Here is a 12,143-nt window from a genome sequence, read left to right as displayed (position 1 = left end):
GGGCCTTCTTAGCTTATTTGTCCGAGGTCCGACCTCAGGCGTGGGCTTTGGGACGAGGTCGGACCTTCTATGAACTTACCGAGTTTGGGGAGCTCGGTTAGGGTATGAACAGTGCCCCTGCCCGAGTTCGTCCTTCTTGAGAGGTCGAACTCGGGCATAGTAGTTTTTTCAAAATTCGAAAATGGCCGTTTCAGCATTTTATTGCTTTTTACCGTTTCTCCTCGATTTCCGTTCGGGCTCTGTGGAGGCATTTATTTATTTGCCCCTTTCCTCATTTTCTTCGTTTATTCTGTTCCCTTTTCCGTTTTCTGAGTTTTCGCCATCTCTCCTTCGAGCGCCGCTCCTTCTTTCTCTTTTGTTCTTCTTCTCTGATTCTTTCTGTGCGTTTTTCCGGGGTTTTTTCTGCGCCGCCTGTTTCTCCTTGCTATCGGAACTCGTCGTTCTCTTTCTTTCCAGGTTTGTTCTCGTCTCTTTTTCTTTTATGTACATATGCTTCTGTTCTTTTGTGTGGCTCTTTGTCTGTTTCTTTTTCTCTATGCCTGGGTTGCCCCGAAAAGAGGCGCCGCCATTGCTTTGTTGTTTGTACATGGGGGGGGCTCTTTTTTTGTTCTCTGGTATTTTGCTCCGGGTTTGCTGTATTTTCTTCTAAAAAGATCTTTGTTTCTTGCTTTTGCTGAATGGGTTTTTTGCTGTCTGCCTTTATGTTATTTTTGTTTTGCTGTTTGTACTCTTCTTTGTAGGCAAGATTTTTATGTCTCGAAAGGTTCTTCAAGCAATGTCGACCAAGATTCCGAGTGGTCTTGGTTGGGTAGATCCTGTTCCTCTAAAAGTCCCTTCTGTGGTAGATTCTGAGTATTTAGCTAGGTTTCGTAGGCAATGTAGTATATGTGAAGATAGAGAGTCTGAGAGGGATTATGAGCTAGTAGCCCCGGATTCCAAGGAGAGAGTGTGCTTCCCGCCCTTAGATAGTTCCGAGAAGCTCTTCTTTTACGCTTATGATTGTTTTTTCTCTAAACTGAGCGTCCGACTTCCTTTTACCGACCTGGAGTCCGAGGTGTTGTGGTCTTGTAACCTTGCCCCTACGCAGCTCCATCCAAATTCTTGGGCATTTTTAAAGCTGTTCCAACTTTTGTGTCAGTTTTTGGGTGTCTCTCCCTCTATTTCTCTTTTTTCCTATTTGTTTGTGTTGACGAAGCCGGGGTCGGGTGGAGGGAAAGTGTCCTGTGTCTCTTTTAGGGCTAACCAGGGAAGAAAGTTTTGTACCCTGTATGATGAGTCCTTTCACGATTTTAAGAACTTTTATTTCAAGGTCCGGGCTATTGGAGACGTCCGACCTTTCTTTCTAGATGAGAGTTCTTTTCCTCTTTGTTGGCAGGAGAATGTAGTGTCTGTTAAGTATACCTTTGAGAGTCTAGATGAGGTGGAGCAGGCTTTTGTGGGTGTGGTGAGCAGTTTATGGGGTCGGGCACCTCACTTGGACACGAAGAAAATGTTGGGAGATCCAAGCCTTCTCCGTTCCGAGTTAGGTAGTTCCCGACCTCTTCCGAAATTCATCTTTCTTAGTATTTTTGTATTGCCTGTTGTTGGTGGAATTTCTGTTGTTGTAATCCTTTTCTTTATTTCTTTGCAGAGATGTCTTCTCAGGCGGATTCCATGAAATTCCTTCGTCGGACGAAGAAGTCGGTTGCTGCTCGGAATATCGAGGCCGGGCAGGATTCTGCCCGATCTTCTCCACAGAAGGCTACTGTGGGTGTTCAGACTCGGTCGAAGACTATTCCGACTCCTCAGTTCCGAGCTATAAGTCAGGATCCTCCGACCTCTGGGCCTGTTACTTCTTCTCCTCCTCCGTTCTCGGGTCCTCCTCCCAAGAAGCAGAAGACCTCTCAAGGGCTTGCCGGTTTTAATGATAAGGACTTTGATGCTCTTGGTTGGATTGAGCAGCATATCCTCCCTCAGACTTTTATTTCTACTGATGATGCGTCTATGGAGCATCATTTTCAGTATATGGCGCGGAGCTGTGTCCGGATGGCTAGTCTTCATGCCGCTATTGCCCGGGAGTTCAAGAAATCTCCTCTTGGGGCGACTAGCTCCCGACTTGAGAAGGCTCAGTCCGAGCTTGATAAGATTAGTCAACTGAAGGCTGCCAGGATTACTGAGCTGGAGGCTTCTTTGGAGAAAGAGAAAGCTAGGGCTACTGCGGCTGTGGCGTCAGCGAAGACATCTGAGGAGATGGCGAAGGCGGCCACAGAGAATTATACTCGGCTATATGCCGAGCTTGTGGAGACGAAGGAGGAGTTGCAATCTGCGCAGGACAAGTTTTACGAGCTGGAAGGTCATGTGGCCAAGGGTATGGATGCTATGTTTGAAAATCTGAAGGCTCAGGTTCGGGTTCTTGCTCCCGATCTAGATCTGAGCTTGTTTAGTACGGATAACGTCGTTGTGGAGGGAAAGATTGTTGCTGCTCCAAACGAGGATGAGGCTCCGGCGTCCGACCCCGAAGTTCCTGTTGAGAACCCGACTTCCTCTTTGGCCGGGAATGGATCTGGCGTGGAGGTGTCAAACCGGGATGACGTTGCCGTCGATGCAGTCCCGATATCTATGTTTCAGCCTGCTGTTGATGTGGAGTCCGGAAAGGGCCTTGATCCTCTGTAACCTTGTATTTTTGGTGTTTTGCCCGACCTGTGGGCTCTTTTGTTTTTGGATGGTTTCTGTGAACGCTTTGGACACCTTTTGCTTTATTTAGCTACTTGTAGTAACTTTATTATGCGGTATTTTTGTTCGCGTTTTGACTTTTTGTTTCCGCTTTGTGCTTTTAGTTGTTTTTTGGACAACAACTTCTTAGCTAGCGTTTTGAAACTTCCTTCGATTTCGTTCTTTCGCTTATACTTTTTAGTTGTTTTTGCAAAGCAACTTTTTAGTAAGCGTTTTCGAAACTTCCTTCGATTTCGTTCTTTCGCTTGTACTTTTTAGTTGTTTTTTGCAAAGCAACTTTTTAGTAAGCGTTTTCGAAACTTCCTTCGATTTCGTTCTTTCGCTTGTACTTTTTAGTTGTTTTTGCAAAGCAACTTTTTAGTAAGCGTTTTCGAAACTTCCTTCGATTTCGTTCTTTCGCTTGTACTTTTTAGTTGTTTTTTGTAAAGCAACTTTTTAGTAAGCGTTTTCGAAATCTTGGTTTTCCGCCGTTTTAAGGCTTCTTTCTCTGGTCCGGGCCTTTACCTCGTTGGGTCCGACCTTGTTGCCGGTCGGCCCTTTAAGTTATTTTTGTAATCTCTTTTTATTTGGCTTTTTGAGCCTTTCCAGAGTTACTTTATAACTTCTCACATTAATTTGTACCTCGTCGCTTTATCTTTGCCGACCTTGTGTGGTCTCTTGGCAAATGATTTTTTGCATTTTGTCGAGCATAAATTAATGCGCCTTGGCGGGGTACTTTCTAGGATTTGTTTCATCATGAGGAAGAAGAAAAGAAAATAGAAAAATTTGATTAGTATTAAAAAAAAAGAATATTTACAGAGTGTTTACCCTTTGACTAGGTCGGGTATCTTACTTAACCGGGTGTCTCATTAAAAAACCCTTGTAGGGAAAAAGAGTACACCTCGGGTTAAGTTTTTCTAGCTGTAGTACCGCCTTAGATTACAGGCGTGCCAGGCTCTGGGCGGCTCATTGCCTTCTAGGTCGGATATTTTGTAGTAGCCTGTTCCTAAGACTTCTGTTACCTTGTAGGGTCCTTTCCAGTTTGCAGCTAGCTTTCCTTCTCCCGACTTTTGTGTTCCGATGTCATTTCGGATTAGAATCAGGTCGTGAATGGAGAAGCTTCGCTTTATTACCTTCTGATTGTATCTGAGGGCCGTCCGTCGCTTTAGGGCTTCTTCTCGGATTCGGGCTCTTTCTCGGACCTCGGGGAGGAGGTCGAGTTCGTCCCTTTGTGCCTGTGGGTTGTCTCCTTCGTTGTAGAAGATGATTCTGGGCGACCCTTCATCTATTTCGACAGGAATCATTGCCTCCATCCCGTAAGCTAGTCGGAATGGCGATTCTCCCGTTGTAGAGTGTGGGGTTGTCCGATATGCCCATAGCACCTGGGGGAGCTCCTCGGCCCATGCCCCTTTGGCCTCTTGGAGTCTTCGCTTTAACCCGGCCAAGATGACTTTATTTGCAGCCTCTGCTTGTCCATTGGCTTGTGGGTGCTTGACTGATGTGAATTGCTGTTTGATTTTTAGTTCGGCCACTAAGTTCTGGAAACTTGTGTCCGTGAACTGTGTCCCGTTGTCTGTTGTGATGGAATAGGGGACTCCGAACCTTGTGACAATGTTTTTGTATAGGAATTTGCGGCTTTTCTGAGCCGTAATGGTGGCTAAGGGTTCAGCTTCGATCCACTTTGTGAAGTAGTCGACCCCTACTATGAGGTATCGGACTTGCCCCGGTCCTTGTGGGAATGGGCCGAGTAGGTCGAGTCCCCATTTTGCGAAGGGCCATGGTGCGGTGATGCTGATAAGGTCTTCGGGTGGTGCCTTGTGAAAATTGGCGTGTTTTTGGCAGGGAGGGCATATTTTCACAAATTCCGTTGCGTCTCTTTGCAAGGTCGGCCAGTAGAACCCGGCTCGGACTATTTTCTTGGATAATGCCCGAGCTCCGAGATGGTTCCCACACATGCCTCCGTGGACTTCTTCGAGGACGCTCTTTGTTTCTGAGGTCGGGACGCACCTAAGGAGGGGGTTTGAGAATCCTCTTCTGTATAATATGTCGCGTATTAGTGTATAATTCTGGGCGTCTTTCGTGAGTCTTTTAGCTTCCTTTCTTTCGGTGGGAAGAGTTCCCGACTTCAGGTAATTGAGTATGGGGGTCATCCATCCTTGCTGTTGGTTGGATATATTCAGCGTTTCTTCCTCTCTTATCACAGAGGGAGATTGTAAGGTCTCCTGGAGGAGACTTCTATTGTTGCCTCCGGGTTTGGTGCTCGCGAGCTTTGAGAGGGCGTCTGCCCGGGCGTTTTGTTCCCGAGGTATGTGCTGGATTTGTATTTCTGAAAAGTGGCGCAATTGTGCCTGTGTTTGGTCCAGGTATTTCTTCATAGTCGGGTCTTTGGCCTGGTAGCTTCCATTTACTTGTGATGTGACGACCTGGGAGTCGCTGAAGATTGTGATTTTCTGGGCTCCGACCTCTTCGGCTAGTTTTAGGCCGGCTAGTAGGGCCTCGTATTCGGCTTGGTTGTTCGAAGCCTGGAACTCGAATTTTAGGGATAGTTCTATCCGCGTTCCTTGGTCGCTTTCGAGTATAACCCCTGCTCCACTTCCTGTTTTGTTTGAGGACCCGTCAACATACAGGTTCCATGAGAGTGGGGTTCCAGGGGTCTCAGTGTATTCTGCGACGAAGTCGGCTAGATACTGAGATTTTATCGCAGTCCGGGCTTCATAGTGGAGGTCGAACTCGGACAGTTCCACCGCCCATTGTAGGATTCGTCCTGCCAGGTCTGTTTTTTTGTAGGATGTGTCTCATGGGTTGGTTTGTCCGGACTTTGATGGTGTGGGCTTGAAAGTAGGGACGGAGCCTTCGAGCTGTGAATACTAGGGCGTAGGCGAATTTTTCTATTTTCTGATAGTTTAATTCGGCCCCTTGTAGTGCCTTGCTTACAAAGTATATGGGGTGTTGTCCTTGGTCATTTTCTCGTATTAATGCTGAAGCGATTGCTCGATGTCCGACCGAGAGGTATAGTACGAGCTCTTCTCCTTTTAGAGGTCGGGTTAGGATTGGTGGCTGCCCGAGGAATTCCTTGAATTCTTGAAAGGCTTTTTCGCACTCCGGGGTCCACGAGAAGGGTTTCCCTTTCTTTAGGAGTGAGTAGAGGGGTAGTGATCTTATTGCTGATCCTGCCAAGAATCTTGATAGGGCGGCTAGCCTTCCATTTAGTTGTTGGACTTCTTTGACACACGTCGGGCTCTTCATATTGAGTATTGCTTGGCATTTGTCCGGGTTTGCTTCGATGCCCCTTTGGGTCAGCATGAAGCCTAAGAACTTTCCGGCTTCTGCGGCGAAGGTACACTTCGTCGGGTTAAGTCTCATGTTGTGTTTTCTGAGGGTGCCGAAGACACTGGTGAGGTCGGTCAGCAAGTTTCTGTCTTCTTGTGTCTTTACCAGCATGTCGTCGACGTACACCTCCAGTTGTAGTCCGATGTGCTCTGAGAACACTTTGTTCATTAGCCTCTGGTAGGTTGCCCCTGCGTTCTTCAGCCCGAAGGGCATTACTACGTAGCAGTAGTTTGCCCTTGGGGTTATGAACGAGGTCTTTTCTTGGTCAGGTCCATACATCGGGATTTGGTTGTATCCCGAGTACGCGTCCATGAAGGAGAGATATCTATAGCCTGAGGCTGCGTCTACTAAGGCGTCGATGTTTGGTAGCGGATATGGATCTTTGGGGCAGGCTTTGTTGAGATCCGTGTAGTCGACGCACATCCTCCATTTTCCATTGGGCTTTTTTACCAGGACCACGTTTGCGAGCCATAGGGGGTACTTTACTTCCCTAATGAACCCTGCATCTAGTAGTGCTTGTACTTGTTCTTCTATTGCTTGCATGCGTTCGGGCCCGAGCTTCCTGCGTCTTTGTTTGATAGGTCGGGATCCCGGGTACACTGATAGCTTGTGGCACATCAGATCGGGGCTTATGCCTGGCATGTCGGAGGCTTTCCAGGCGAAGAGGTCGGAATTCTCCCTTAAGAGGTTTATGAGTTCCTCTTTTAGGCCTGCCTCGAGATTTGCCCCTATGTTTGTTATTTTTTCAGGCGTTCTCCCAATCTGGACTTTTTCGGTTTCTCCCTCTGGTTGTGGCCGAAGATCTTCTCGGGCTTGAACTCGTCCGAGTTCTATCGTGTTGATCTCTTTCCCTTTTAGGCTTAGGCTTTCGTTGTGGCATCGCCGTGCTAGTTTTTGGTCGCCTTTTAGGGTAGCGATTCCTTTTGTGGTAGGGAACTTCATACAGAGGTGTGGGGTCGAGACTATAGCTGCCAGTCTGTTTAAGGTTGGTCGCCCGATGAGGGCATTGTATGCTGAAGTGACGTCGACCACGATGTAGTCGATGCTTAATGTTTTAGATTGCTCGCCTCTTCCAAAGGTAGTGTGTAGCGAGATGTATCCTAAGGGGTGGATTGGGGTGTCCCCTAGCCCAAATAGGTCGGTGGGATAGGCTTTTAGCTCTTTTTCTTCAAGTCCGAGCTTGTCGAAGGCCGCTTTGAACAGGATATCTGCTGAGCTTCCCTGGTCAATCAGGATTCGATGTAAGTTGGCGTTTGCTAGAATAACGGTGATCACCATCGGATCGTCGTGCCCGGGTATTATCCCTTGAGCATCTTCTCGGGTAAATGAGATAGTGGGTAACTCGGGCAGGGGACTGTCTTCTCGGACATGATAGACTTCTTTGAGGTGTCTTTTTCGCGAGGATCTGGATGTTCCTCCGCCTGCAAAACCTCCATTTATCATGTGAACGTGTCTTTCAGGGGTTCGCGGGATTTGTTCGGCCCGACCTTCATTGTCTCCTCGTCTTCTCTTCCTGGTCTCTTCTCCTTTCTCTGCTATGTATCTGTCGAGCTTTCCTTCCCTGGCTAGCTTTTCTATGACATTCTTTAGGTCGTGGCAGTCGTTGGTAGAATGACCGTAGAGCTTGTGATATTCGCAGTATTCGGACCGATCTCTCCCCGCTCTCTTGTGTTTTAGAGGTCGGGGCGGTGGAATTTTTTCGGTGTGGCATACTTCTCTGTAGACGTCTACCAGGGAGACTCGGAGGGGGGTATAGTTGTGGTACTTCCGTGGCTTGTCCGAGCTGGGTTCTTCTTTCTTCTTCTGTTCCCGATCTCGATCTCGGAGTGGGTGGGTTGATTCCTTCCTAGAAGAGTCTCTTAGCTGGGAGGTTTCCTCCATGTTGATATATTTTTCTGCCCGCTCCTGTACCTCGTATAGGGAGGTCGGGTATCGTTTGGATAGGGATTGGCTAAACGGTCCCTCTTTTAGGCCGTTTGCTAGTCCCATGATGGCCGCTTCAGTGGGCAAGTGTTGTATGTCCAGGAAGGCTTTGTTGAATCGCTCCATGTATTCTCGGAGAGTTTCTTGGTTACCTTGTTTGATCCCGAGTAGACTGGGGGCATGTTTTGCCTTGTCCTTTTGAATGGAGAACCTTGTTAGGAATTTTTTGGTTAGGTCTTCGAAGCTAGTGATTGATCTGGGTGGCAGTTTATCGAACCACTTCATAGCTGACTTGGTGAGAGTGGTGGGGAAGGCTTTGCACTGAATTGCGTCGGAGGCGTCGACTAGGTGCATTCTGCTTCTGAAGTTGCTGAGGTGGTGACTTGGATCGGTGGTGCCGTCGTAGAGATCCATATCGGGTGGTTTGAAGTTTCGCGGTACCTTCTCCTTCATGATCTCTTTTGTGAAGGGATCATGATTGCCTTCGGGGGTGGTGTCGCGTTCTGTCCGATCTTTCAGGTTGGCCTCTATTTTCCGTAGTTTTTCTTCTAATTCTCTGCGCTTGCGAGCCTCCCTTCTCAGATCTTGTTCAGTTTCCTTTTGCTTCTTTATGTCCTCTTCAAGTTGTTTCAGTCGGTTTTGTTGTGCCCGGACTGCTTCTAGAATTTCCGAGCTCTTTTCTCTTTCGGGATTTTGTGGATCTTTGTTTGGGAGTGATGTCTTTGGGCGATTCTGTTTGTTTCCTCCTGGAGTGCGTGGTGATAGAGGGCTGTCCGGTCGTTCTCCGGTGTCAACTTCCTCCGCTTGTTCTGAAGCAGCGTGGTCATTGTTGAGAGGATCGTCCGCCATGGTAAAGGGATGACTTCCAGGTTCCCCGGCAACGGCGCCAATGTTCCGAGGGTTACCTGAAACCTGGAGCTCGGTCGTCTTGGCAAGACCCGAGGTGGGGGTTCCGTGACCCGAGCTTGATGCGCTGAGCGGCGGGTGGTTGTACCTGCAATGACACTCCGATGCTTAAGTTAGCATGGGTCCAAGCAGATATGTGTAGAATGTAGAATGTATGTTATACCTGGGTGCTCCAGTGTATTTATAATAGTTGGCCGTGATCTTCCCTGGATAAGATATTCTTATCTTATCTTATCTTTTGGGGGTTTTATCCCTATCTTTGTGGAACCGCCTTTCCTAGGCCGTTTCGGCCTTTAGGTTTTTGGGCTTCGTTCCTTTTGATGGGCCTTCTTAGCTTATTTGTCCGAGGTCCGACCTCAGGCGTGGGCTTTGGGACGAGGTCGGACCTTCTATGAACTTACCGAGTTTGGGGAGCTCGGTTAGGGTATGAACAATTTTCGAAAAAAAATTTATTAAAAAAATACAAAAAAACCATAAAATCATACAAATAAAAAATATTTTGTGATTCTTGTTTGAGTCTTGTATCAATTTTTAAGTTTGGTGTCAATTGCATGTTTTAAAAATCTCTTGCATTTTTCGAAAATTCATGCATTCATAATGTTCTTCATGATCTTCAAGTTGTTCTTGGTAAGTCTTCTTGTTTGATCTTGATGTTTTCTTGTTTTGTGTATTTTATTGTTTTTCATATGTATTTTTGCATTCATATTGTCCATGGATTAATGATTTCTAAGTTTGGTGTCTTGCATGTTTTCTTTGCATAAAAAATTTTTCAAAAATATGTTCTTGATGTTCATCATGATCTTCAAAGTGTTCTTAGTGTTCATCTTGACATTCATAGTGTTCTTGCATGCATCATGAGTTTTGATTCATAATTTTCATGTTGTGAGTCATTTTTGTTGTTTTTCTCTCTCATAATTAAAAATTCAAAAATAAAAAATATCTTTTCCTTATTTCTCTCATAAAATTCAGAAATTTGATTTTCTCTCTCATAGTTGTTTCTTACAAGTCAGGTCAAATTTTCAATTTTAAAAATCTTATCTTTTCAAAACTTTTTCAAAAAAAATCAAATCTTTTTCATTTTTATCTTATTAATTTCAAAAATTTTAAAATTATTTTCAAAATCTTTTTCTTAATTTTATTTCAAATTTTCGAAATTACACCAACAATTAATGTGATTGATTCAAAAATTTGAAGTTTGTTACTTTCTTGTTAAGAAAGGTTCAATCTTTAAATTCTAGAATCATATCTTTTAGTTTCTTGTTAGTTAAGTAATTAATTTTAATTTTAAAAATTAAATCTATCTTATCTTACCTTTTATATCATATCTTTTTCAAAATTTTATCTTTTTCAAAAAAAATTTTGATTTCAAAATATCTTATCTTATCTTCTTATCTTCTTATCTTTTCAAATTTGATTTTCAAATCTTTTTCAACTAACTATTTGACTTTTTGTTTGTTTCTTATCTTTTTCAAAACAACTTAATTACTTCTCCCTCTCTAATTTTCGAAAATATCTCCCCCTTTTTCAAAATTATTCTTAAATTAATTAATTGTTTCAAATTTTAATTTTAATTTTAATTCTTCCTTTAATTTTCGAAAATCACTAACTCTTTTTCAAAATTAATTTTCGAATTCTCTCCCCCTCATCTTCCTCTATTTATTTATTTATTCACTAACACTTCTCTTCATCTCAAATCACTACCTCTATCCTTACCCTTCTGTTTGGATTCTCCTTTCCTTATTCCCTTTCTTCTTCTACTAGCAATAAGGAACCTCTTTACTGTGACATAGAGGATTCCTCTTCTCTTCTTTTCTTGTTCTCTTCTCTTTCATATGAGCAGGAACAAGGAAAAAGGCATTCTTGTTGAAGCTAATCCAGAACCTGAAAGGACTCTGAAGAGGAAACTAAGAGAAGCTAAATTACAACAATCCAGAGACAACCTTGCTGAAATTTTCGAACAAGAAAAGGAGATGGCAGCCGAACCCAACAACAATAATGCAAGAAGGATGCTTGGTGATTATACTACACCTACTTCCAAGTTTGATGGAAGAAGCATCTCAATTCCTGCCATTGGAGCAAACAATTTTGAGCTGAAACCTCAACTAGTTGCTCTAATGCAACAGAACTGCAAGTTTCATGGACTTCCATCAGAAGATCCCTACCAGTTTTTAACTAAGTTCTTGTAGATCTGTGAGACTGTTAAGACTAATGGAGTAGATCCTAAAGTCTACAAGCTCATGCTTTTCCCTTTTGCTGTTAGAGACAGAGCTAGAGCATGGTTGGACTCTCAACCTAAAGATAGCCTAGACTCCTGGGATAAGCTGGTCACGGCCTTCTTGGCTAAGTTCATTCCTCCTCAAAAGCTGAGCAAGCTTAGAGTGGATGTTCAACCTTCAAACAAAAAGATGGTGAATCCTTCTATGAAGCTTGGGAAAAATACAAACAGATGACCAAAAGATGTCCTTCTGACATGTTTTCAGAATGGACCATGATAGATATATTTTATTATGGTCTATCTGAGTTCTCTAAGATGTCATTGGACCATTCTGCAGGTGGATCCATTCACCTCAAGAAAACGCCTGCAGAAGCTCAAGAACTTATTGATATGGTTGCAAATAACCAGTTCATGTACATTTCTGAGAGGAATTCCGTGAATAATGGGACGCCTCAAAGGAAGAGAGTTCTTGAAATTGATGCTCTGAATGCCATATTGGCTCAGAACAAAATGTTGACTCAGCAAGTCAACATGATTTCTCAAAGTCTGAATGGATGGCAAAATGCATCCAACAGTACTAAAGAGGCATCTTCTGAAGAAGAAGCTTATGATCCTGAGAACCCTGCAATTGCAGAGGTAAATTACATGGGTGAACCTTATGAAAACACCTATAATTCATCATGGAGAAATCATCCAAATTTCTCAAAGAAGGATCAATAAAAGCCTCAACAAGGCTTTAATAATGGTGGAAGAAATAGGCTCAGCAATATCAAGCCTTATCCATCATCTTCTCAGCAACAGACAGAGAATTATGAACAGAATATCTCTAACTTAGCAAATTTAGTCTCTGATCTATCTAAGGCCACTTTAAGTTTTATGAATGAAACAAGGTCCTCCATCAGAAATCTAGAGGCACAAGTGGGCCAGCTGAGTAAGAAAGTCACTGAAACTCCTCCTAGTACTCTCCCAAGCAATACAGAAGAGAATCCAAAGAGAGAGTGCAAGTCCATTGATATAGTCAATATGGCCAAATGCAAGGAGGAAGGGGAGGACGTGAATCCCAATGAGGAAGACCTCA

General features: G+C 44.2%; 1 non-coding gene across 1 annotated transcript; it reads right to left on the bottom strand.

Moving 5' to 3' along the window:
- Positions 1-11,219: 11,219 nt before the first annotated feature.
- Positions 11,220-11,322, bottom strand: LOC130950370 (small nucleolar RNA R71). Its single transcript, XR_009073566.1, has one exon. It is a non-coding gene; the product is annotated as a small nucleolar RNA R71 (small nucleolar RNA).
- Between the last annotated feature and the right edge of the window lie 821 nt (positions 11,323-12,143).

The sequence above is a fragment of the Arachis stenosperma genome, chromosome 1 (genome assembly GCF_014773155.1).
Source record: "Arachis stenosperma cultivar V10309 chromosome 1, arast.V10309.gnm1.PFL2, whole genome shotgun sequence".
In the NCBI taxonomy this organism is placed as follows: Eukaryota; Viridiplantae; Streptophyta; class Magnoliopsida; order Fabales; family Fabaceae; genus Arachis; species Arachis stenosperma.
Note: the sequence above shows the minus strand (reverse complement) of the source record. Positions and strands in the feature narration are given on the sequence as shown.